Raw genomic sequence first — 23,030 nt, forward strand, 5'->3', positions numbered from 1 at the left:
GAGCTCACCCTCCCCCCCGCTACCCGCGCCTGCCGCGTCAGTGCTAATTACTCCAAGTAGGTATTAGTTCTGTATCAACATTACCAATCGGGAGGCATGGCTTCAGAGCATTAAAATCCGCTCTCCGAAAACACGGCTGTTTTGATCTTTCTATGCAGCCAAGCAGGAAAAACGCCGCACACATTTTCTGCACCTATCCAGTGAAATCTATCTTTCACACCCTACTTCATGCCATATGTTGGGGGCTGAAAGAATGAAAGATTTAGCTGTCAGTCTCTGAAGGCACAACAGGCCGCGTTCCCGGTCCTCCACCCTGCGGCGGATCTGAAAGTATGACATTTCACTTTAGCTTCTGTCAGCACTCTCCACGCCTGTTGCCGTGTGTGGCGGGGACTTCTGACGGGGGCTCCCACGCAAAGGAGAAGACTGTGGGCTAATCTCTTCAGTGTCCGCGGAAGGGGTGGTTCGTGGTCTGCGAAGGCCGTGGATGACCGCGATGTTGGAGGCCGTGGAGCCCTTCCAGGTGCATATCTGTGAGGTTCCCGTGGACGCCCCCTCCAAGAGCTCTCACCTGCATGCCAGGGTCCCGGCTGAGCCCCCCTCCACGTGAGCGCATTATCTCAGGGCGGCCCTTGGCACACCCCAGGAGCACACCCTGCAGAGAACATTCTCATTCTCCGCTTTGAAACCCCAATTCACATTTCATCCTGGAAGGACTGTTTAAATGCAAGCACCTCCTCATTTCCCTCAAAGGCTCATCGTTACATTTTTACCCTGCCCTGAATGAGAAGTAAACCTCCCTCTTCGGGGCTGGGAGGCGAACAGGCCACCAGGACCGACAGAACGAACACGTCTAGCTCCTTGAGAAAGGAGAGAGCACAACACAGCATGAGGGTCCCTGAAAAATGCACGATGGATGAGGCGGCCCCTCCCTCCCTCCCATCAGCTTCTGCGTGTCTTTCCGAGGGTACAAAAGAATGCCCTGGTGAGCATTCGAGCCGTGTTTTCAGCTGGAGTGCGGCTTCGAGGACCTACTAGTGACAATATTAGCTTCTCACAAATGGCATGGAGCCCTGCCGTCCGTGTGCAGTTAGGGAACTTGTCACTGACTCCACACCTGACCAGGGGGCACCTTCTGCATGCCGGTTCGGTTCTAGGTGTGGAGGTACCGACACACTCGAACATTCTAGTTGGAGAGGCCAAAAATCCCAAGCAAGTAAATGAACGCACGTGGCTCGAGAGCGACGTACAGGGAAAGGATGCAGGTGAGTGGACAGACGTGGCAGGTGGCTGGGCTGGGGCTGCCACGGGGCAGGTGCTCCGAGCGGCAGAGCAGGAAAGTGCCAGACGCCTTCACGCACAGGGGACCTGGCGAGTCTGCGTGAGGCTGCCCGCCACCCCAGTGCGGTTGCCCCTGCTCCGAGGGCTAAGCAGTTTCCTCAGGACACCCGGAACGCTCTTCCTAGGCGAGTACGAGCCCACCTCTTCGCCAGCCCCCTGCCCACTCTCTGGGCCTCCAGGCGCGTTTCCAACACGGTGTCTGGCACACGGCACGTGGCGGGCAAGCCACGAAATGTGGGAACAAAAGAATGACCGGGTGACAGGCCCTGCTGGGCCCGGCTGAGCCGCCTTCCCTGCAGGGAAAGATCCCACGACCCTCGGCTATGCCAGCACGTGACCCGTCCATTGGCCAGTTATCAGGTTAAGTTGTGGCCGGTCGATCTGGCGAAGGATTAATAGAGTTTTTCTGGATCCCAAACTAGCCGTTCAAAACCCCAAATGGCATTTCTCCTACTCTCCATCCTGGGGCTGCCTGTCCTCATGGATCATTTTAATTGGATAACTGAAAAAAGAAATCTTTCATATCCTCCCAACACTATTAGCGTAAAGGCTTTCAGGAAAATGTGCTAACTTTTGACCAATATCCACATAGGCATTTCTGAGGCCCTAGCTAGCATTTGTAAAAAAAAAAAAATAAAATAAAAAAATAAAAAAACCAAACCACTACCTTGCTGGTAGAAAACAGAGCATTAAAATAGAATCTAAATCAATTTTTCTGATCAATTGCTCCAGAAATGTGTGTAAGTGGCAGCAAATTGAGTCGTGTGGAGCACAGGTGGGCTTTTGCGATGGTGTAAAGTTGTTATAAATTTGCCCCCTGCCCCATCACACTCCAGCGTGCAGGGATTTGCTGGGGCGGGTGCACATCTGAGAACATTTCCTGGTTCAATCAATACATGTTTATTAGGAAACGTGGCATAAAACATACCCACGCCAAGCAACGCGTGTGATGTTACCCAGATGCTGAGTCTTTTCTTATTTTTCTCTTTTAAGCCTAAGGGGAGATTAGCATGAGGTCAGTCTATCTACTTAAAACAGCTCCTTTTAGGAATTTGTTGACCAGAAGGAAAATAAAATGCCTTTGATGCTTCTGGAAATAAATAAATATTCCTCTAATGAATTCCATGATTAAACTTGAGGCCACAGGTGGTGAGAACCTGGGAAGTCACACACACACGTGCACACTTCTATCTTCAGCCCCCCGTGCACCTCACTTTCCCTCAAGCCCAGAAATTTCTTTGCACCAAGACAAGGAGAAGAATTTTCCTTGGCAGGAACAAAGGGGTTTATTTCTTTGCAGATTCTCATACTACTTAGATAGAAATGCTAGGAAGGCTGTAATGGTTCAAGAATTTATATATTTATATCCACACACACACACACACACACGCATTTTCTTTGCCTTCTCTGACCTGGGCTGGTGGTAGAGCACACACTCATGAGGTCGTAGGGCAGAGGGCAGAGGTGAGGAGGGAGAGGAAGCCTGCGGGTCAGTGGGGACCTAGTCCTTCCACTCCCCGCGGCTGTTACGGGTGGAGTCGTTCTCGGGAGGAGAAGGGTCACCAACGCTAAACGTCACTCAGGACGTCCATCTCTGGGGGGAAGGGCCGGGCCCATCGCGCTCTGCAGAGCCTGTGCGTAAGGCCCCAGGACAGTGTCCACTCCCTGAATCTGGGCAAACACTGACCCTGGGCCCTGGCTCTTCCCTAAAACCTCACAGACCCTCTTGTGTCTTCTGCCAGGCCAGACCTGCTGATACCAAACCCCAGGGCTCGAGCCGTCACCGTCCATCACGGAGCGGGGCCCTGGGGATGGGCTGTCGGTGGCGGGGTCGTGGCTCTTCTCTCTGTGCACCAGGGACCCCCAGCCCGGCGCAGGTCCTGCGGCTTGGAACAAGTACAGGGGGCTGCCACAGACCTACTTGACAATGAAATACAGCGAGCCACTCAGAACAATGGCTGGGGCACACGGACGTGAGCGGAGGAAACGGTCCCTCCTCCACCCTCAGCGGTGCCCCCCTCCATCCACATGCCAGGAACCGTCTCGAGGGCGCCACCCCCTGGCCAGGCTGATCACACACAGCGGCACCACCTCCGGGAAGCCTCCCAGGAATCAGCCACTGCTGACGCCGGGCGCCGGCACAGACCCATCCGCGCTCACGCTGCTCACCAGCACCAGCCACCATCCTCATCCAGCGGGGTCAGTGCGACACCCCAGTGCCCGGGCCAGGCTGTGCGCGTCAGTCACGGCCGCCCCCACGTGGGCCCCCACACATGGGTGAGACTCGGCAAACATGAGCGCGGCGTCTGCCCCACACACCCTGGGAGGGGAGCAGCGTGTGGCAGAGCACGTCCAGGACTTTAACTTTGAAAGAATGAACGCATTGTATTTACGTATGTTTTTACTCCATGCGAAGGAGGAGCTCCTCCCGACTCACGGTGGCCCTCCTCAGCGGCTAAGCTCACAGGGCCCCTTCCCCTGACGCCCCCAAGCCCAGGTCTGAAGTCCTGTGCATCAGAAAATGCACGTACAGGGAGACACGAGCACACACAGTAACTGAGTCCTTGGGGGCCCCTGGTTCTCTGCACGCCGCTAGTTCTAGGCTCACCCAGCAACCTCACCGTGGGGCCCCCGGAAGGCATTCTGGGATGAGGCAGAGCCGTGCAGTGATTAGGCCGTGGGTGTGAAGCCACGCAGTTTGGGGGGAGAAAATGAGGGGGAGAGGAGGGGCAGAGGGAGGCAAGGAGGCTGGATGGAAGGGGGAGGGAGGACTGGAGAGAGTGAAAGAGGAAGAGAAGGATCTGAAGTCAGTTTAACTTGCTTTGGCGACTATTTGCACAACGATGCTTCATCTTGGTGCTGGCGGAGAGAAAATTCATGGAATAAGGCTACACCAGGTCATGCCCCCAAGGTAAAGCAATAGGTCAGGTTAGGAGACGGTGACGCAGCTCCCAGGGGGCTGCAGGGCTGGTGGAGGGCAGTGGAGGGCAGGTGGAGGGCGGGCGCAGGGAGGGTGCAGGGCAGGTGCAGGGTGGGTGCAGGGAGGGTGCGGGGGGGGGGTGGAGGGTGGCCCCTGGGAACTGGTCTGTTGAACTTAAATATTATGTAAGTGAATTATTAACAATATCAGAACGAAGCAGTACCTACACTAGCAGCTTAACTAATGGGATTCAGCTTCCTCGTAAGAAGAGACTTGGACACTGAAAACAACCCCCCCAACCCAAGCCCCCCACCCCCTGAGGTCACGGGGTGCCACGTTCTCTCGCTGGAAGAAACTTTAACACTCTGGACACACGGTAACCATAGGCCACATTTCCACTTTTTAATAAATGCATGCCTCATCAGGGCCTTACTGACTAGCAGGTGCTCCCCGAGATAAATGCCACCTGCCAAGACTTCCCTCTGATCAGGCTTTGAGGGAGAGAACATTTCCAAGTCACTGACTTGGGAACTTAAGAAACCTTCAGTGAGTTTGCCCCAAAGGAAGTCCCCGCCTGCTCCACTGTCAAATCTACTTTTAAGTAGAGCTCTTCTTTGTGCTTAAAACTACTAGAAATGGCTCCTGGCTCGTTCTGTAGAATCAGAACAAACTCACTGACCGCAGGGCCGCCCGAGTCGGTGCGTCCCCTGTGCTCCCCGGGGAGGACGCAGGTGCCTCTGGGATTCTCCCTGCACCTGTGAGCCGGGAGGCCACGCCCACGTTTCTCGAGGCACCGGCCGCCTCCACCTGCAGACGGTTCCCGAGAGGGGGCCCTATTTATAGCGAATCGCATCCACAGGGGAAAAGACCCTGACTGGTCCTGGCCAGCGGGTCCTGCCTGGTGTCCCGGGGAAAGGAGCCTGGAGGAGAGAGCGGCCCCCTCTGCAGCTCTCGGGAAAGCGGCTGCCTCCCTTCAGTTTTGCCCAGTGCATGAGACAGGGCTGGCTGGGGCAGGTGGGGGGACCCCGTTCATCCATGGTGGACCCCTGAACAGGGGCTCCCAGGTAGGGCGCTGCCCTGTGTACGCTTGGGGTGATAGGATGGTAGGACCAAGGGACCCCTTGTCCGGGAGGGACAAGGTGGGCGTCTGGTGGGCTTCAAGGGAAGCTTCAGGCTGACAGGCCGGCGGGGGGGAGGTAAGAAGTTAGTCACCCCCATGGTGCACGCACGCACACGCAGACGCATGCACACGGTCTCGCGGCTTCTGCGTCTCCCTGGACCGCTGGAACTTGCCCTCTGTCTTGGTCTGTTACCGCTGCTGTCACTAGTATCTCAGGCTGGTGGGTTGTTTCTCACAACTCGGGAGCCTGAAGTCCAACATCAAGGATTGGGGGTCTGGTGAGACTGGTCTTCCCACTGAGCCCTCAGACGGTGGAGGGGTTGAGGGAGCTCTCTGGGGTCTCCTTCCACGGGGGTCCCGTTCTCAGGACCCCCTCACTTCCCAGGGGTCCCCCTCCTCACACCATCGCCCTGGGGGTTAGGACGCAGCGTTGCATTTCCCGACACAGCCAAGCAGCTGTGGGACAGGCGAGCACTGGGCTGGGGACGCGGCTCTGGGGCCAACCCACTGCCATCAGCTTCGTGAATGGTCTGTGTAGCTCCAGGACTTTCACGGAAATTAGGATTCTTTTAGGAAAAGCTGGCAAGACCCCATTCTCTTGGCAGAAAAATATGTAAAATGATCGGTACAGATGCCACTGGTCTATTTTCACTGGGAAAAAATCCCACCACCTTGGCTAGTGCGAGAATGGGTCTTAGTTCTGCCTCTTCTGTATTTACTGGAATCTTCAAGAATTGCAGAATGTGCTCTGATAAAGGAGGGAGGGGTCAGGCAGGAAAGCTTTTCCACCCGGAATGTCAAAGGCATGTGGCGCCATCTGGTAGGGGTCCGTGGGCTGCTCTGGACCGCCCGTGGTCATGTGCACCGGGCCCTCTCCAGGCTTCTGAAGGTGGGTGGGGGTGGGTACGGGACAAGGGTATGGGACCCCTTTGAGGGCTGGGATCCTGGCAATCTGAGACGTGCCCCACGTCAGGACAGTGGAAGGGGGCCCAGACGACGGCTGGCCTCACACTGTCCAAGGGTGGAGAGCCTGAGCTGGAAACGGAAGCAGATGATGGGAAGGGCCACCATCAGCACAGGGGCAGGGCTAAGGAGGGTCCTCTGTGACCCGGAGGAGATCTCTGGCCCGACAGAAAGAGGCCCGCTTTGCCAGGAGAGCTCCCCTGTCTTGCATGTTGTCATGAGGCAGTCAAGTGAGAAGGGCGGTCTAGAGATTTCTCGTTCAATCCCCGTACTGTGCCCGTTCATACGCAGGATGGACGGCGGAAGCTCGGACAGATGAGTGAGTGGAAGCAGGATGCCAGGACCCTGTACGAACGGCTCTCAAGAAACGATACAAGCAAAAAAATATGTGAAAACCCACCCTGCTGAGTGAAAGGAGCCAGCGATAACACAGCTGCATAGTATGGGTTCCATTCCTACAACCTGCCTGGAGCAGGCGAACCCACAGGGACAGAAGGACGGGCGGCGTATTAGTGCTGGTCAGATCCCCTTTTGGGGTGATGAAATGTCTCGTAAAAAATGTGTTGTATGAGAGGGTCTGAGACGCCCCCTCCCTATCCAGCTACAGCCCGGACCCCCACACACCCTATTGGACCTACTTGAGCCATATGAGTAAGACGGGGAGGCTCAGCCCCGCAAGCTGCAGGCTTGCTCTTCCCCTAACTAGAAAGTTCCATCAGGCAGAGCCCCATGGCCATCTCCAGGGGTGTCCCTCCCTGGGTGCTCCTGCCCCAGCCCCCTCTCAGCCGTCCCCACCCCCACTGGCAGCCTGCCTGATGGCATCCCTTTTTCCAAAGTCATACATTCATTCATTGATTTGGTGGTTTCTGGAATGTTCTGAGCCATCAGGGCAGGGCCGCCTCTGGATGGACTCTACATCTCTGCCCCGCGGTCGGTGTCAATCACGCTTGTTAAACAAACCCACAGACAGGGCATGAACTGTAAACATATCCCATTCTGGCCAATGTCCCCAGACGCCCTGGCCTCCCCAGACGCACACCGCCAGGAAGAACCCACCTCCTGTCTGTCTCTCTCCACCGCCGATGGACCCGGGCAGGTGTCTGTGGGCAGGAGACGCTGCTGAATCAAGAAAACCTCCTCCTGACAACAGGGCTTTAAATCAGGATTGTCTATTAGCACAGAGCAAGAGGCCCGCGGCTGGGAGCTGTCCCACGGGATCGGTGTTCCAGAGACAGATGTGCTGTGCACGAGGAGACGCGTTTAAATATTTGATCTGAAGATTAATTTTTATTACAGAAAGCATGTGTTTCGCTACACTGGCCACCGAAAAGCTACAAGCCAGGTTCAGAAGTGCTGGCCCATGTGCAGAGAAGGCTGACAAATCTCTCGGTGTGGCCGTTCCTCCTGCCTGCGGCGGGCAGGTGTCCGTCCCTCCAGCTGGCCCACACGCCGCAGGGCACCCGCCCACCGGCTTCCAGGGTCCCCAGCGTGGGGCACCAGGATGCATGGGGACAGCCCCAAGAGAGCCAGCACGGGCTGCTCGGGGCGAGGCAGGAGAGACTTTGCCAGGTCTCTCTCCTGCGTAGCAGAAACAGTCTCCGGCGTGGAGAGTTTCCCACTGTCAGTGCGGTTCCCCGCTGCTGTCCTGATGCCTCGCGCTCACTACTTTCAAAGATGAGGATTTTATAAGACAAACATATGGATCTCGAGATTTATCATATGCCTCCTACCACACCGACGTGGGAAACACAGCTGTGGGCACTCATACTCTGCGCGTTCAGACGCAGCATACAAATGCACACCGATGCTCTCCGGGGAGAAAACAGTGTCTCAAAATCAGGTAAGTCCAGTTGCCAGCCCTAAATGGCATGGTGACTTTACATTTATTTTAATAGACTCTGGTCTGTCATTTCCATCTTTATAAAAAGATGCTGAATTTTTAGAAAACCAGCCAAGAGAGAACCATTCACAATTTGTCCTTATGCATCTTTTCACTTGCTGCATTTTCCTAAAGAAAGAGTAGCGCTAGACAAGTGAGCAGCTATACCTGCTCTCAGTAAACTGGCTTACGGGCACATGGCCCACAACTAAAACAGTTCTCACAATAAATGCCATGAACCTACAAGCTTGAGAGGAATACAGTGTTACACGGATTAGAAACATGGAAATTTTGCAAGATTCCTCTTCACGACACCAGAAATATTAGGTATTCCTTCTGGGGCTAAAATCCACCCTTCATCCAGCCATTGTTTTATTCTTAATGAAATTTTAATGCCTGATTCTTTGCTTTTCCTTCCATCTGTCCATCCATCCATCCACCCATCCGTCCATCCATCCATCCATCCATCCATCCATCATCCATCTGTTTGTCCATCCATCCGCCCATCCGTTTATCCATCCATCCATCTGCCCATCCATCCATCCATCCATCCATCCATCCATCCATCCATCCATCCATCATCCGTCTGTCTGTCCATCCATCCACCCACCCACCCACCCACCCACCTTCTTTACCCACTGAAGGTAAGTGCTGTAAGGGAGGGACTTGCCCTGATGTCAGCATGGAGGCAGATTCTCAGCGGTTGACTGCTGACTGGCAATATTAAAACCACCAACACTCCACCAGCAGCTGAAACCCCCTGGACCATTTTCTGCCTCCTTATGCCTACGTGCCTTTCGTGCTCTGCTTTGAAACTGCTCTGATTCCTCATTTCCTCGTTCCCCCAGGAGTCAGCAGTTAAGCTGGACAGACATGGGATTTGCGGAGGAGATGCCTTGGGGCTTGAACTGGCACTGGGCCCCTGAAGTGACAAAAACCCAGGAGGGTCAGGTTGGCTCAGGGACTTGCTCAGACTGGGAAGGGCAGTGAGTGGTGCCATTGAAGCATGGGCTTGGGGGCATGACTGACACTTTTTCATTCCACACCCACCTTTGTCTTGCTGGGGGCTCGGGCACCCCGGCTTTCCCACCATGTGGGGGCTTGTGGCTCAACCAGCGTTGGGAGAGGACTTGCTTGTGACTGTCCTTGTCATCTGGGTGGTCCCCATGCTGTTGCTGTTAGATAAACGCACCACAGCATAGAGCCTTACCCGGAGACAGCCTCGCGTGCCAGACCAGAACCACCACCTTGCACCTCAAGGCCACATATTCTGGGTCTCAAGTGAATGACAGTAGCCCCTGGAGAGGACGTGCGTGTAGAGAGAGGCAACGTGGAGTCCCTACTTCAGACAGGGGTCTGAACTTCCTCTTGGGGGGGCGTGGGGAATCACACTGGCCGTGGAGAGGGGGCAGGGGCTGGTCTGGATGCTCCATTTGCATGGTGACCTGACCAGTGAACTGGTCAATTGGCCAGAAACAAAGCCGGGATGGGACCAGTATCACATCACATGGGTCCTCCTGATTCAGGGACTCAGTGTGCTCCCAGACCACCAGCAGCAGCACTGATGGGTGCGAGAGGCAGAATCCAAAGGCCCTAAAGAACGTCAGTGTTCTGATCCCCTGAACCTATAAATAGACCACTGCCCACGGCCACAGGGACTTTGGGGAGGTGACAGGCTAAGGGTCTTGAGATGGCAGGATGGTCCTGGATTATCGGGATGGCCCAATGTCATCACAGGGTTCTTCCAAGTGGAAGGAGGATGTGAGAGTCAGAGAGATGGGCAGATGCTGCGCTGCTGGCTTTGGAGGGAGGAAGGGCCAGGAGCCAAGGAACATGGGCGCCTCTAGGAGCTGGAAGAGCCTGAGAACAGTTCTCCCCTGGAGCTTCCAGAGGGAACACAATGATCTCAGCCCTGGGGACCCGCTGTGGCCTCCTGACCTTCAGCACTGTGACAGGATAGTGTCTTCAGTCCCTAAGCTCTTACAGCAGCCACAGAGGGCTGACACACTCGGGACTGTTTATGGGGAAAACTCCCAGGTGCTAGCTAAATCAGAAACTAGGGACAGCACCCCCAAAGCTGTATTCTAACAAGCCCCAGGAGAACCTGATGCCCAGTGTGGGGCCCACGGTCCTAATTCCTTCAAGACAAGGCGACCTTCATGCCCTTTCTCTGTCCCACAACCCTATTGAGGCGTGGCTGGACGGATGGCTTTAGACAGGAGCTCTGCCCGCTCTCTTGCTTACCTATGTTTTGGGCCCCTGGGGGTGGGTGCCGGTGGGGATTTGCAGGCCTGGTCCTCAGCCCCTCTGTGCAGGCCCCTGCAAACAGCCCAGGCCCAGCCCAGGCCCATCCCAGGCCCAGCAGATCCTGGGACAGGCAGCCTCTTCAGCAGGGACACAAATGGGCCCCTGCCACCCTGGGGTCACTGGTGGAGCACACAGCGTCTCTAGGCTTAAGCATCACATTTTCTACTCAGTCCACCCACCCTGATGCACCCCACATACACCCTCCAAAGACACGCGGCGAAGCCCTCCGCCGGCTCGCTAACTGGGAAACCAGAGGTATGTCAACTAAGAAATCATTTGCAAATGCAGACACAGAGCTTCCTGCAGCAGGAGCTCCAAATGCACCCCATCCCCAGCTGCAGACGGCACCCTGACCTTCCCAATGCCCCGGAAGCTCTTTTTGGGGTCTGCAAAACCTCAGCCCAGCGCCTGGTCCGACCGTGTCCTGGGCTCTCTCTGGGAGTACTTGCATTTTCCTCCGGACCCCTGGGAGGGCTGCGGGCGACTGCCCCATTTTCTCACCGCTCTCTGGGAACAAGGCCCCAGGAGAATAACAGATTCCTTCAAGTGCACACGCAGCTAGAAAGTCCCAAGAATTGTCTAATGCATTTTTGTCACCTTTTGGGTGACTTAAGCCTTATTTTTATGCATAGCAGAGAATCTTAACAATTCACAAAGGGTATTTTGTCTGATTTGGACAAAAGAGAAAATTCATACTGAGCCCTGCAGAAAGCTACTTAGTCGTGAAGTACTGTATACAATTTGTAGATAATTCACATCAAATTATGTCTCAAATTTGCCTGTGTGTGGTGGGAAGAGGGAAGGAAGGAGTGCGGGTGTGTGGGTGGGTGTCTCCCCCTTGCTGCCAGGTCCTGGGTGATATTAGAGGACCCGCATTCCCTCCCTTCGGCCACGCCGTCAAACCGTTTGCTCATAGAGGCACAGACTGGGTGGGTGTCAGAGAAACCACTTCACTCTGAACACATTGTTCTTTCTGGAAAGTGACCCACGCATCTTCCCAAAGGGGTGGGGTCAGACACAGAGGGCAGGAGAGAGAATGCTGTCCCCACTCCCCACTTTGCAGGGGACACGGCTTCAGAAATGTGTGCTGAGTCCCCCTTGCAGGCAGTGTCCCCCCGGGAGAGAGGCGACCCCCCCCCCCCCCAGCTGGCCCTTGGAGGACCTGGGATGAGACTCAGATGCAGGGCAAGGGCATGAAGGCCCTTGCTGGCCCTGTGCCCCACGCTGTGCCCCACGGGAGGATAGCATCAGCTGAGTGTCCACATTCTGCTGTCACCAGCAGGCATGCATGCAGACTGAGGTCACAGGGGCTTTCAGAGCCTGTGTCCGACCAGCGCATCAGAAACGAGACCCTGACACCGATTCTGACGTGCTGACCGTTACCGACAGGAGCAGACACGTGTGGACGGCTGCCTGTCCGTGCTTCTCCTTGGCCGCCCGCCCGTCCTCCCTCCCAGCCTCCTCCCTCCCGGTTTTATGGCCTCTGTCTTCAGGGAGGCCTTCCCCCTGTCTGGTCCGTTAATACAGCCTGGAGTGACGGGCCCGTTTCTCCCCACACCTGGGAGGTGTCTCCCAGTGGCGTTTTCCTCTCACCCCTCATCTGTGTTGGAGGAGGCCCTGAATTAGCTCCATGCAGGACCGGGCACCACCTTTGACTGCACCAGGCCCCCGTCACCTGCAGAAGGAGGCCTCCAGACCCAGTTTGGTGCCAACATCCCTTAGCCTGGCCAGGCCCACTGCCCTCCCTCAAAGTCCGGGTTGAGGTCTGGCTCTGGCTATGCCACCTGACATCTGACGTGCCCAGGAGGGGTCATGACTGGGCTGGGATGGGGAGGCCCCTCCTCCAGCCTCAGGCAGGGTGGGGGCGGTGGGGAACTCCAGAGAGGCAGCACTGGGCTCTCTGGGGAGCAGCTCAGTGTGGTGCTCACAGCTGGGCACCTGCTCACTCTCAGGGGCAGCCCTCGAGGGCAGGGGTCCTGCCTTCTGTCTCCTTCCTCCGTCTGTCCCTCAGATGGCCACTGCCCAATGTCTGACGCCGAAGCCACCGTCAGCATCTTTCCTTCCTGCTGTTTTAGGGGCCCTGGAGCTGCACACCACATTGGGCACCCGGGGCCTCCCCCTCTTGCGCTCCCCTGGAAACTTGATTGAAGTTCAAACACCTGGGGCCTCCCCGCTTCAGGGGCCCAGCAGCGGTCTGTGATGGGCATGTGTGCCAATAAAACTTTATTTATAAAAACAGGCAGGGGGGCCAGGTTTGGCTCAAGGACCACAGCGTGCTGACCCGGGCCTAGGGCCTAGGGCCTAGGGCTGTGCTGTCCAGTGCGACAGCCGCTGGCCACATGTGGCCATGGAGCACTTGAAACACGGCCAATCTGAACTAAGCTGAGCAATCAGTGTAGACCTCACAAATTAGCATGAGAAAAAAGAATGAAAAGTTTCTCATTGATAAACTTTCATATTGCCCACACTTTGAAATGCTATTTTGGGTATACTGGGTTAAATAAAATATAGATTACAATTAATTTCATTTGCTTTTTTAAATTTTTTAAATGTAGCCACTCAAAAGTTAAAAACTACAGAGGCGACTTGCCTGTGGGCTCCAATTCTGTTTCCATGGGAGGGCACTGGCTAGGAGGCCTTGAGGGGTCGGCTCCGCCCAAGGACGGCTCCCGTGTAGACCGCGGCTGGGCGGCCTGCTTCTCCCGCTCCCTGTGATTGTCGCGTGCTCCCCCGGGCTGAACGCACTTCTGCCCTGAGCCCCAAGCCTCCTACTGGACACCACTCGCCTTAGCACAGCTCCCACTTCTGCTGCCCACCGGCCAGCACAGATGCCCGCCACTCCTGCCCCTTATACCGCACCCCTCCCTTCTGCACCCTTTCTGCTTCTGCGGGGTCCCTGAGCTCACACCTGTCTTCCCTTCATTCCCTGCACTGCGCCTGGAAAGCCTGGGGAATGTTTGCGGAACAGACTCGTCGGCTGCAGACATAAGCGATAAAATCAGGCAATGCTCACACACCCACCCACGCGACAGTCCTTTCAAGGGGCGTGAGAAGCAGGTCTGTCCCTTTGTCAAGCCCCTCTGAGATCTTCCTTTCATGAAGTTCGGAAAATGTGCTCCGAACCAGTGCCAGTTGGAAGGGGATCTTCGCGAAAAGCAGAATGCGAGCGCCTCAACTTCTGCAAGAACACTGGCCCCGACTCCTGTCCCGTTCTGTCACATCATCGGGAAGACATGTGACTTTTCTTTCTCCCTTAGCAGTGGGGTCATCTGCGTGGTGATTTGATCTGTGGGCACCTCCATGACCCGTTCTGAATTTATTTCATGATGTTTCTTGAAAGCGCCGTGGACCCAAGACATGCCGATCCAACTAATGAAATCTGCGCTGACCGACAGACGCCCCCTCCTGCGAGACGCCCGGAAAAGACAGAGAAATACGAAAAGTGGGGTTCTTCTGGGCCTCGGCCACGTGTGCTTGAGATAATGAGACCCTAACGAAGACGTCGATGTCCCCGTGGAATAGGGGAGCAGACAGCCGCCTCCCTGCAGGTGCACGGGGTTAAGAGACCCAAACGCTAAAGCTCACATTTGCACAGCGGTGATCAGGGTCTCCCCACCCACCCTTCACTCAGAAGGTTGAAAAGGATACAGTGGCTGGAGGAAGGGAGGCCGGTTTTGAGCTGTTTGTCCTCACCCACCTCTTCAAGGTTAGAGACCCCATCTGAAGCTGTGGGCCCATGGCTAGCAGGCATGGAGGGCCCCAGGGCTGCTGTGACACATGACCACACGCTAGGGGCCCACAGCGAGGTGGGCACATCCCCTCACAGTTCTCCAGGGTGGAGGCCTGGCCGGCCTCACTGGGCTCCAATCAAGGTGTGGGCAGGGCTGTGTCCCCACTGGAGGCCTCCCGCCTTCCTCGGCTCGCAGCCCCTCCCTCCATTTTCAAGGCGGGCAGCACAGCCCCTCCCTCTCTGGCCTCTGCCGCCTCATTCTCCCACCCAGACCCTCCTGCCTCCCTCTTTCCGTACCAGGACACCTGTGGTTGCGTTTAGGGCCTGCCCAGGTCATCACCGTCATCCCCCCTCTCCAGGTCCTTAATTTGCTCACATCTGCAAAGACCCTTTGACCACGGAAGGTGACATCTTCACAAGTACGGAGGAGTGGGATGTGGACATTGCCGAGGGCCACTGTTCTGTCTACCACATGTGCCTTCTCAGACATGGAGCGTCTGGATGCTACTCTGAGGCAGCATGTGGGTCACGTCTAATTTCAAGCAGATGCCCGTTCCCTCTGCAACGTGGGTGACCGTAACTCCCTGTTCACTCAGAGCCCCCTGTGTTTCCCAAGCTCCTTCCTCCTCTGCCGGGACCAGCGGCTGGCTGCACGCTCACTTCCTTGGCCCCCCTCCCCTCCCACACCTGAGCTTCCTCACTTCCTTCCTCGGCTTGCCCACATGGGCTGCTGTGCACAGCCCGGAGAAGACAGCCGGCTCAGCGGGGTGCCGGGGCCGCGGTCTCGAGCCTGCTGGGTTCCCAGGTTGCTCTACCATTCGCGTTTGTTCTCCACGGGATCCCCTCCTGTTTCTCGCAACAACTATTCCAGTCTTCGCCACTGACCCCAACGACCTGCTCAGAGCCACCCTCATCCTCAGCAGGTGGCCTTGCTGTCCACCTCCAGAGACCATCAGCTCTGAGCTTTCACCCCTCCCATGGTCTCATGCATTGCCTTGCCTGTGGCTACTTTCCCATTTATTCACTGAGCCATGACTCATTTTTTTACAGAGTCCCTACTGTGGTGGGTACAGTGCTGGATGCTTAAGTGACACCCGTGAAGACACTACCTAGACAGATGTGGTCTTCACCCTCGTGCAAAGTGTAGACTCCTGACTGGGGTCTGTGTGTCTGACTTTGAGAAGGGTGACATATGGAACAGGCCTTGGTTAATTCATCTTGGAATCCCAGTTCAGACACAGAGCAGGGCACACAGCCACATACAGAGCACTCGGGAGGCTCTAGGATGGATATTCCTTCCATCCCTCTGTCCATCCACCATCCATCCACTCAGCGATATACCTATCCATCATTGTATCCATCCATGATCCATCCACCTACCTACTTATCTACCCACCCATCCATTCATTATCCATTCATACATTGACCCACCCACCCAACCATCCACCTACATATCCATCCAACCATCCATCCATCCATCCATCCATCCATCCATCCATCCATCCAACTATATACCTATCCATCACTGTATCCATCATCCACCCACCCACCCTTCCATGTACCTATTCCTTCCTACACTGAATGTAATTGAGTATGACTGCGTGTCAGGATTTGATAGGAATCTGTAATTCTCTAAGGGCAAGTAGCACAGCTTAGATCTCGACAATCACAGGATTTTTAAGTCTGAGTCCATTTTCTTCAGTCTTACCCTCTAGAGGTCCCTTATTTGGTGGAGAAGATCCCAGAGCTGAGTTGCAGTAAAATCTGCTTATAGGTCCCTTATTCTGCTGACCCTCATCCCTTGTTCACTTTCTATTTACATCAGCTTGATAACAATGTCCCCAGATGTTCCCATGGGTTTTTCACCCACTTTCTTTGTCCTCACTGACACCCTGGGCCCACCCATTGGGAGTGGCTGGGAAGTCTAGGATTCCTGACAAGCCACTAGCTTTGCTCTTCGGAATGGATTCATCGGCCTCTAAGTACCAAAGCAAGTGTTTCATAGGTTTTCTTGGATAAACGTTCTTGACAGTTCCCGCATTTTCCGCTAATAGTACCTTGTTATGCAGGGAACCACCCCTTTCCTCTCCTGGTCCACTTCCTCAGTGGGCAGACCTCCCTCACCCACAGCTCCAAGGGGGCACATGATCCTGGTCCAACCCCGTTGCCCAGATGGTCCTGACCCAGCTCAGGGACGGACACAGCACTGAGGCTGAGTCAGGGACAGGCATTCCCGTGGTTTTCCTGGATTATAGAGGAAAGGAAAAAGTCCTTCTCTTTATGCTGAAAGCGTCCATCCCAAACTATAAGGATGGAAGCCAGGAGGGTGGGAAGCAGCCTGGGTGGGAAGCTGTGTGGGGTCAGAGGTTACAGGGAGGGAGGCAGCGAGCTTCTGGAAGCACTGTCTGGACCCGGGCTAGCCGTTCTTGCAGCCGGACCCTCCTATGCTGCTGGGGGGCCACGCCGCTTGTTAAGCTGCCATGAGCTGCCTTCCTGTCTGCGGTAGAGAAGCCCTGCCTCCTGCCAGCACCACGTTCTGCAGCCACGCATTGCTCACGATCATTAGGTCAGGTCCTCCTAGAAAGGTCTCTGATGCTGCAGTGGGGTGGGCAGGGTCTCCCTGAGCCCCCTGAGCTGAGCGATGCTGGCCTCTCCAGGCGACTGGCTTGGGCCACTCTGCTCCCGCTGCTAAGATGCACTGGTGGCCTTGCCGCAGTGGGGACTGGGCGCCCCTATTCTGTAGCTAGGGCCATGTCCTGCATGGATTTGTACATTTTATTTATACTGAAATGTCACATCCATCCTATGGCAGGCTCTTATAAACACAGCTGCCAGAAGTTATTTTCATTAAAGCCTTTTGTGGGTGAGGGGGGAAGGCGAGAGAGGGAGGATACTCTTTGCCAGGCGAAAGGAAGGGCATTTAATGGGAAAATGATCGCTTTGGCTAGCAGTAGACTCGAATTGCGGGAACACGATGCATGGGGTAACTTTCTGGGGGGCCTTGGGGCATCTGCTCTGGGCTTTCTCGCTGCTCTTCAATTCCTCTGGGCTCGCGCACGCGTGTGCCCAGCTGCGAGGCTGGGCCTGTGATAACCTGAGCAGGGGGGCACGCTTCACACGGTGCTTCTGCTTCCAGAATCCGAAGACTCGCCCTACTTCTCATGGCCACTTTCAGAGGATCATGTACTTTTCTTTCCAGGCTTGTGCATCGTCTGCAGCCCCTGGGCCGAATTCCCCAGACCTGCACACACGTGTGTGGCGGCTGTTGACACTGGGACACATACACATCGATCTGTGTGCAGCCATTTGCACACTCACGCTGACCGCGGCTCTTTCTACACGCGCACACCCCCACAGCACAGACGCTTAGCTTCCCGGGATGACATCCGCCTGACACCTCGAGGAAGACGGGACTGTTCTTCTCACAGGCCTGGAGAACACAGACAACAGCAAAGAGCGAACGACCGGGGAATGCGGCTGGGCTCAGCATCACGCTGATGAGGGGGCTGGCAGGCGATGGAGAGGGGCTCCCCGAGCCGGCTCCTGACAGCACACTGCGCGTGCAGCAGCCCCAGCTGGGTGTCCCTCCCAGCCTGCTCCCTGCCTCCCCCGCCCGGGGTCTGAGATGTGCACCCTCCTCCCAGCCCCTTCACGCGATCCTGCTCGGCCACGTGCTCTTTGGAGTGCCTGCTCGGCCAGCAAACGTGCTCACGACCTGGGGCGCGAGGCCAGTGGGCTGACAGCCGGGCTGCAGGGATGTAAGGCCAGGCCTGAGTCTCATGTACTCCCGACCCTGTCACCCAAGTGCGGTGGCGGCCAACCCATGTACCATCCCCTTTGGAGTGCTCATTGGAGCCGACGGACGTTCTGGGGGGGAAGTCGCAGGACAAACATGATCGATCCGACCTCTGAGGACAGAATTGAGTTTCTCGGGGCTGGTGGGGTGAGGGCCCCGGGGTGTGCTGATGGCGGCCACTGCTGCTCAGGGAGCTGGCCTCCTTAGGTTGGATTTCATGTCAGTCCATGAAGCAGCCCCCCAGCTCCTAGCCCGTGGTCTTCGCTGGGGCACCAACTTCCGGGGACAATGTGCCACGGAGACTACCCACTTTTTGGCAGAGGGGACCAAGAATAGCTTGCGTAGGACGCAAGGTCATCCCGCTGGAAGCTGGGCAGCCAGCCAAGGTTAGGGTAGGGTTTTTGGCTCCTGTTTGCCTGGTTTGGGAAAAGGCACATGGTACACGGGCTCTAGCAGACAGCCTTCTAGCATGGACCTCGAGATGCGGCCGCTGGGGCCCCCTCACTCCCACCACTGACATGGTCTGTGCTCCCCACCGTCAGCCGAGACCGAGCAAACATTCAGCCTGTCCAGGGAAGCCGGGCTGTGGTCCGCGTCAGAGGACTGGGTACACTTTGCACACGGCAGTCACCAGCCTGCACATCAGAAACTCAAAGGTCAGAGATAAGGGTGACGTTATGTGACCTGGGTGTACCATCAGACAGCTCGGCCACCCTGGCTCCGCACGCATCTCATCCAGTGAATACACATGGACCCGCCTGGGCGTGCCCGCTCACTCCCCTGTAATCCGAAGTATCGCTTGCGGATCTTCCCAGACCCGCTGAGCCCTTGTCGTGCACACTTTAGGCGGCATTTACCACTCAGCACGCGGGTCCAACAGGAGTCCTGCATCTCAGAGCAGATGGAGGCAGAACCCGGGGAGGGACTCACTGTATGCGCCCACGGGGAAGTCACCCTGGTCCACCCGCAAACCTACGGCGGAAAAGCCAGGCTGGTTTTCGACTTTGTTTTTTTCTTTAGTATCATCTCACTGGTCACAGATCACATAGCTGTGTGTGCAGTTTCAGGAGTGAGCGTGAGCGCTCCGGCCAGGCCAGCGAGGGGCAGGGACAGCTGTCCACGGAGTGCTGCCGCGTGGACAAGCCAAGGCCCCCACAGACCCAGCGGCACGGCTCTTGCCTGCTGCTTCACGAGGTGCGACCAAGACGTCGCTATCAGCCCGAGAGAGCGTGTGCCTTCAGGCCCTCCCACGCGCTCACCCCAGGGCTCGGCCGGCCAGGACTGTCCCGGACACCCCGGCCCCCGACACTCTGGCGAGCAGCCGCCCACCCACGCCGCGGTGTCTCTGCCTGGCGGCCTCCATCTCTTAGCAACCAGAGACTTTTATTTACTCAACCCCAGACTGACGGGCTGGCAGAAATAATTTCAATTATTGAGCTTATTTTCTGGGTAGGATCTCTGCTCAGACGTGATGACGACTGTTAATTTCAAGAAACTTCGTTTGGTTCATGCTGCTTTTGTCTTCAGACCAAGCACGGAAAAGATGAGTCTTCACTGTGGAACGCAGCACTCGGCGTTGTGACACAATAGTCTGAGCGTACGGGTGTCTGCCGATTTCCCAGCAGCCCGTGCCCTCCGGGATAAAGGATCAGGAGCGGGGATGTGACGGAGACACCCGCCTCTGTGGACCTCACGGGAGAGGCCCTTCCTGTCTGCGCACCACGGTTGAGCCCGGCCGGGGCATTTCGGGGAGGGGGTATAGGAATCGAGTGGAAAGCTTGTGCTCTGGTTTCCTGCCCGACATGGCTTGGGGTTCAGCCCCTCTCCACCTTCACATGCGGCTTTATCGGGACGTCTGGGCCTGGCTCTGTGCTCACGCAGGTGGCTGCGTGTTTCACGAGCTTGTTGGGGGAAGGGGGATGCACAGGCGCGTGACATTCAGCCAGCACAGGGTGGCGGGTCAGCTCACCTTGTGGGCTGAGCGATGGTTTCTGCCTTCCCCACGTCCCCACTGTGCCCAGGCCTGGTGGTCCCCTGGCCACTCTCATCCTGCGTCAGACTCACTGCAAACGGGAATATGCACCTGGCATCAGGTTAGGGCCGAAGTTCCTGCTGCACGTCGAGAGGCAGGGGGAGCACAGCTCAGGGAGGAGGGCGGACAGATGAGGGTCCTTCCTGGGCCCTGCTTTCCCATGGCGGGCAGTTCTGGGGGCAGTAATGGATTGGGAAGGCATGTCCACTAGGCAAAGGCCTTGTGGTGCTGGGCTGGGAGAAGCCACATGTTTAGGACAGGTGCTCTGGCTCCAGATGGGCCCCTGCTGGCCCCTGGACAGCACCCCTCCTGCCCATGCCAGTTCATGGGGTGCCCCCCACACGAGCACTCCATGTTGCCATCCTGCCTTGTCTCATGCATGGTGCACCCCTGCCGTCTGTGCTCTCACAGGCCCGGTTCACAGCTGGGAATTGGGGACGCCTAGGGCTTCCTGGGTCAGCAGTCACCCTGGAGAGCCTTGCCCTGGCTGTTAAGTTGGGGGGAGCCCCATGAAACCAGGGAGAGGTGTCGTAGACACTACATTGCTAAATGGAGGCTCTGGGTGAGTGGGGGCTGGCCTCTCAGGCCCCCTTCAGGAGGGTGGGACCTCCCTGGCATCAGTGTCCCCACTGCCCTGAGACGGCGTCCCCCTGATCTGGCGTGCCCTGCAGGGGAGCCTGGGAGAAGGCGGCATGGACATCCCTGGACACAGGCTGGTGGGCACAGGACAGGGACCGCACGTGGTCAGCAGCGTGGCCCGAGGACCCAGGGTGGGAGTGATTTGTTTGCTCCCGGATTCAGTGGCACACACAGCACCCGAGGCTCAGCCCACACGCCAGGAACGGAGGGAGGAGTCCCTGCCTGTCCCCACCCCCACCTCTGAGTGGCTGGCCGGCTCTCACACGTCCTTCCAGCCTCACTGTCTCCACAGACAGCAGCCTCGTCCAGGCCCCCGTCGGCTCCCACCTGGAGGATGGCCAGTCTCCTCGCTAGTCTGCCAGTCGCCAGGACAGCTCGCTGCAGACAGACCCGTCAGGTGGCGCCAGCAGCTTCCCCACGAGCTTCCAGAACACTCAGTCTGCCGCCACAGTGACCTGACGTCACAGCCCCATCGGCCTCTTCCAGCCGCGCTCCCTGCTCGCAGGAGCCGCTCCTCCCGCCAGCCTGGCACCCCACCTCTCAGAGTGTCCATTTCCACGCGGCTCCTTTGTTAGCTTTCCGTGCACTGTCACCTCCTTGGAGAGGCCGCCTCTGACCCCGCCCGTACACACGATGCGGCCTGTGTGGGGAACTTCATTTCTTCCCCGCGTGGGCTCGCTGTGTGCGCCATCATGCAGAGGTTTGCTCCCTGGAGACAGAGCCCGCCACTCAACATTCAGCCCGCATGTCGGGGGTGGAGGGTGGCATTCCATGTCCCTCTCTCTCGAGTACACATCTCAGCGGAGAAGCCGCTGTACCTCTATGCTGCCTGTGTGGGCACGTGGCAGTCAGTGTCACATGGGGATGAGTCGGGGACAGGGTCCGCTGCAGGCTGGATGGCGGCAGGCTTCCTGGAGGAGGAGGAGGATGGTAGGGCCCTGAAGGACGGGCAGAATCCCTAGACAAGTAGGCGTTCCTGCCTGCACGTGGACCGCGGAGAGGAGGCCTGAGGGGCTGCCGGAGTGCGTGACCCCAAGCCGGCTCCTCGGGGTCCAGACGCACTCTGGGATGTCCCTGGAGGACGCGGGCACGCCTTAATCACAACACTGTCCCCTCCCTCTGCAGAGTTAATCTAGTGGCTGAGTGGACATTCTGCACGGGAGAGGTCACCTGTCCCCTCCTCGTGCCCCGCTAGGCCAGCCCTTCCCTCCGGACCCTCCTCCCGGCCCCTTGCGTGCACTGTGCCGCGCTGGCGTCTCTCCCAGCGCCTCGGAGCTGCCGCACGGCCGCCTCTACGCCGAGCGGTGGGGCAGCCCGCGAGGCTGGGAATGCTGACAACAGACTGTTTCATAATTAATTGAATAGCACAGCCTGGACATTTTCAATCACCTGCTGACAGGAGCTACTCTGCAGCTCCGGGACGCCAGCAGCGAGCTCTGGAAAGTTCCCAGTGCACGCCTTAACCACCAGTCATTTCCACACCATCGAAACATGCAATTTGAATCAGGTCTGATTTGGAAGAACTCCTGTTTTCACAACTTCCCTAAAGACGAGTAATGAGAAATTCTAGCGTAGAAGACACCCGGTCAGCTTGGGTAATGGGCAGCTTGAAGCCTGCCTGTGGGACCTCCTCTGACGGGCGGCACACGGCGCGGTGGCCGGGACTGGGGTCAGCCTCCTGCGGGTGGCTGGGCGGGAGCTTCCCTCAGGGCTCACTCAGTAGCCAGGCCCACACTGCATTCTCCAGCCGCTCCGGGGCCGAGAGACTCACTCAGATACGGTGCACCTGACCCAGCAGAAGCCCCGTCTCTACACTTCCGAGGGCTCATGGGAACAGAGGTGGCCGTGGAAATTTCTGGAAAGATTTCCTGACCCCTCTGATGGCTCAGCATTTTTTTTTACTGCTCTCAGCCCTTCACCGTGTTAAAACCCCAACACCACCTGCATGTTATTTTTCTTTAAACTCACTTCATTACTGTCTATGCATACATACACACGCAAGCTACACGCACACACATGTGTGCGCACACACGTCTATATGTGCATGCATGTTTGCAGGCATGTGTGCACATACAGCCATCTTAGAAGTAAAGGCATGTTCTACCGTGCTGGTCAGAGAGTGCTCCGAGGCAGGATGGCCTCACGTCGGAGTTCCGGGGACACACTGCTTGGCCGGAATTCCACTCTGGAGATTTTCCGTCGTGTGACCTTGGGCAAGTTACTTAACCTGTCTGTGCCTCAGTGTCATTGTCTGCGAAGTGGAGGTAATAAAAAACCCTGGGTCACTGAGTCACGGGAACGCA

The 23,030-nt window shown here is 56.9% G+C and overlaps 1 protein-coding gene and 1 long non-coding RNA gene across 2 annotated transcripts in view; one reads left to right on the forward strand and one right to left on the reverse strand.

Annotated features, from left to right (window-relative positions):
* Positions 1 to 23,030, reverse strand: part of CDH4 (cadherin 4) — a 534,326-nt gene that overhangs the window by 181,392 nt on the left and 329,904 nt on the right. The window lies entirely within an intron of this gene.
* LOC130543756 (uncharacterized) lies at positions 7,368 to 23,016 on the forward strand. Its single transcript, XR_008959327.1, has 2 exons — positions 7,368 to 8,184; positions 17,460 to 23,016. It is a non-coding gene; the product is annotated as an uncharacterized LOC130543756 (long non-coding RNA).

Source organism: Ursus arctos, unplaced genomic scaffold (assembly GCF_023065955.2).
Source record: "Ursus arctos isolate Adak ecotype North America unplaced genomic scaffold, UrsArc2.0 scaffold_16, whole genome shotgun sequence".
Lineage (NCBI taxonomy): Eukaryota > Metazoa > Chordata > Mammalia > Carnivora > Ursidae > Ursus > Ursus arctos.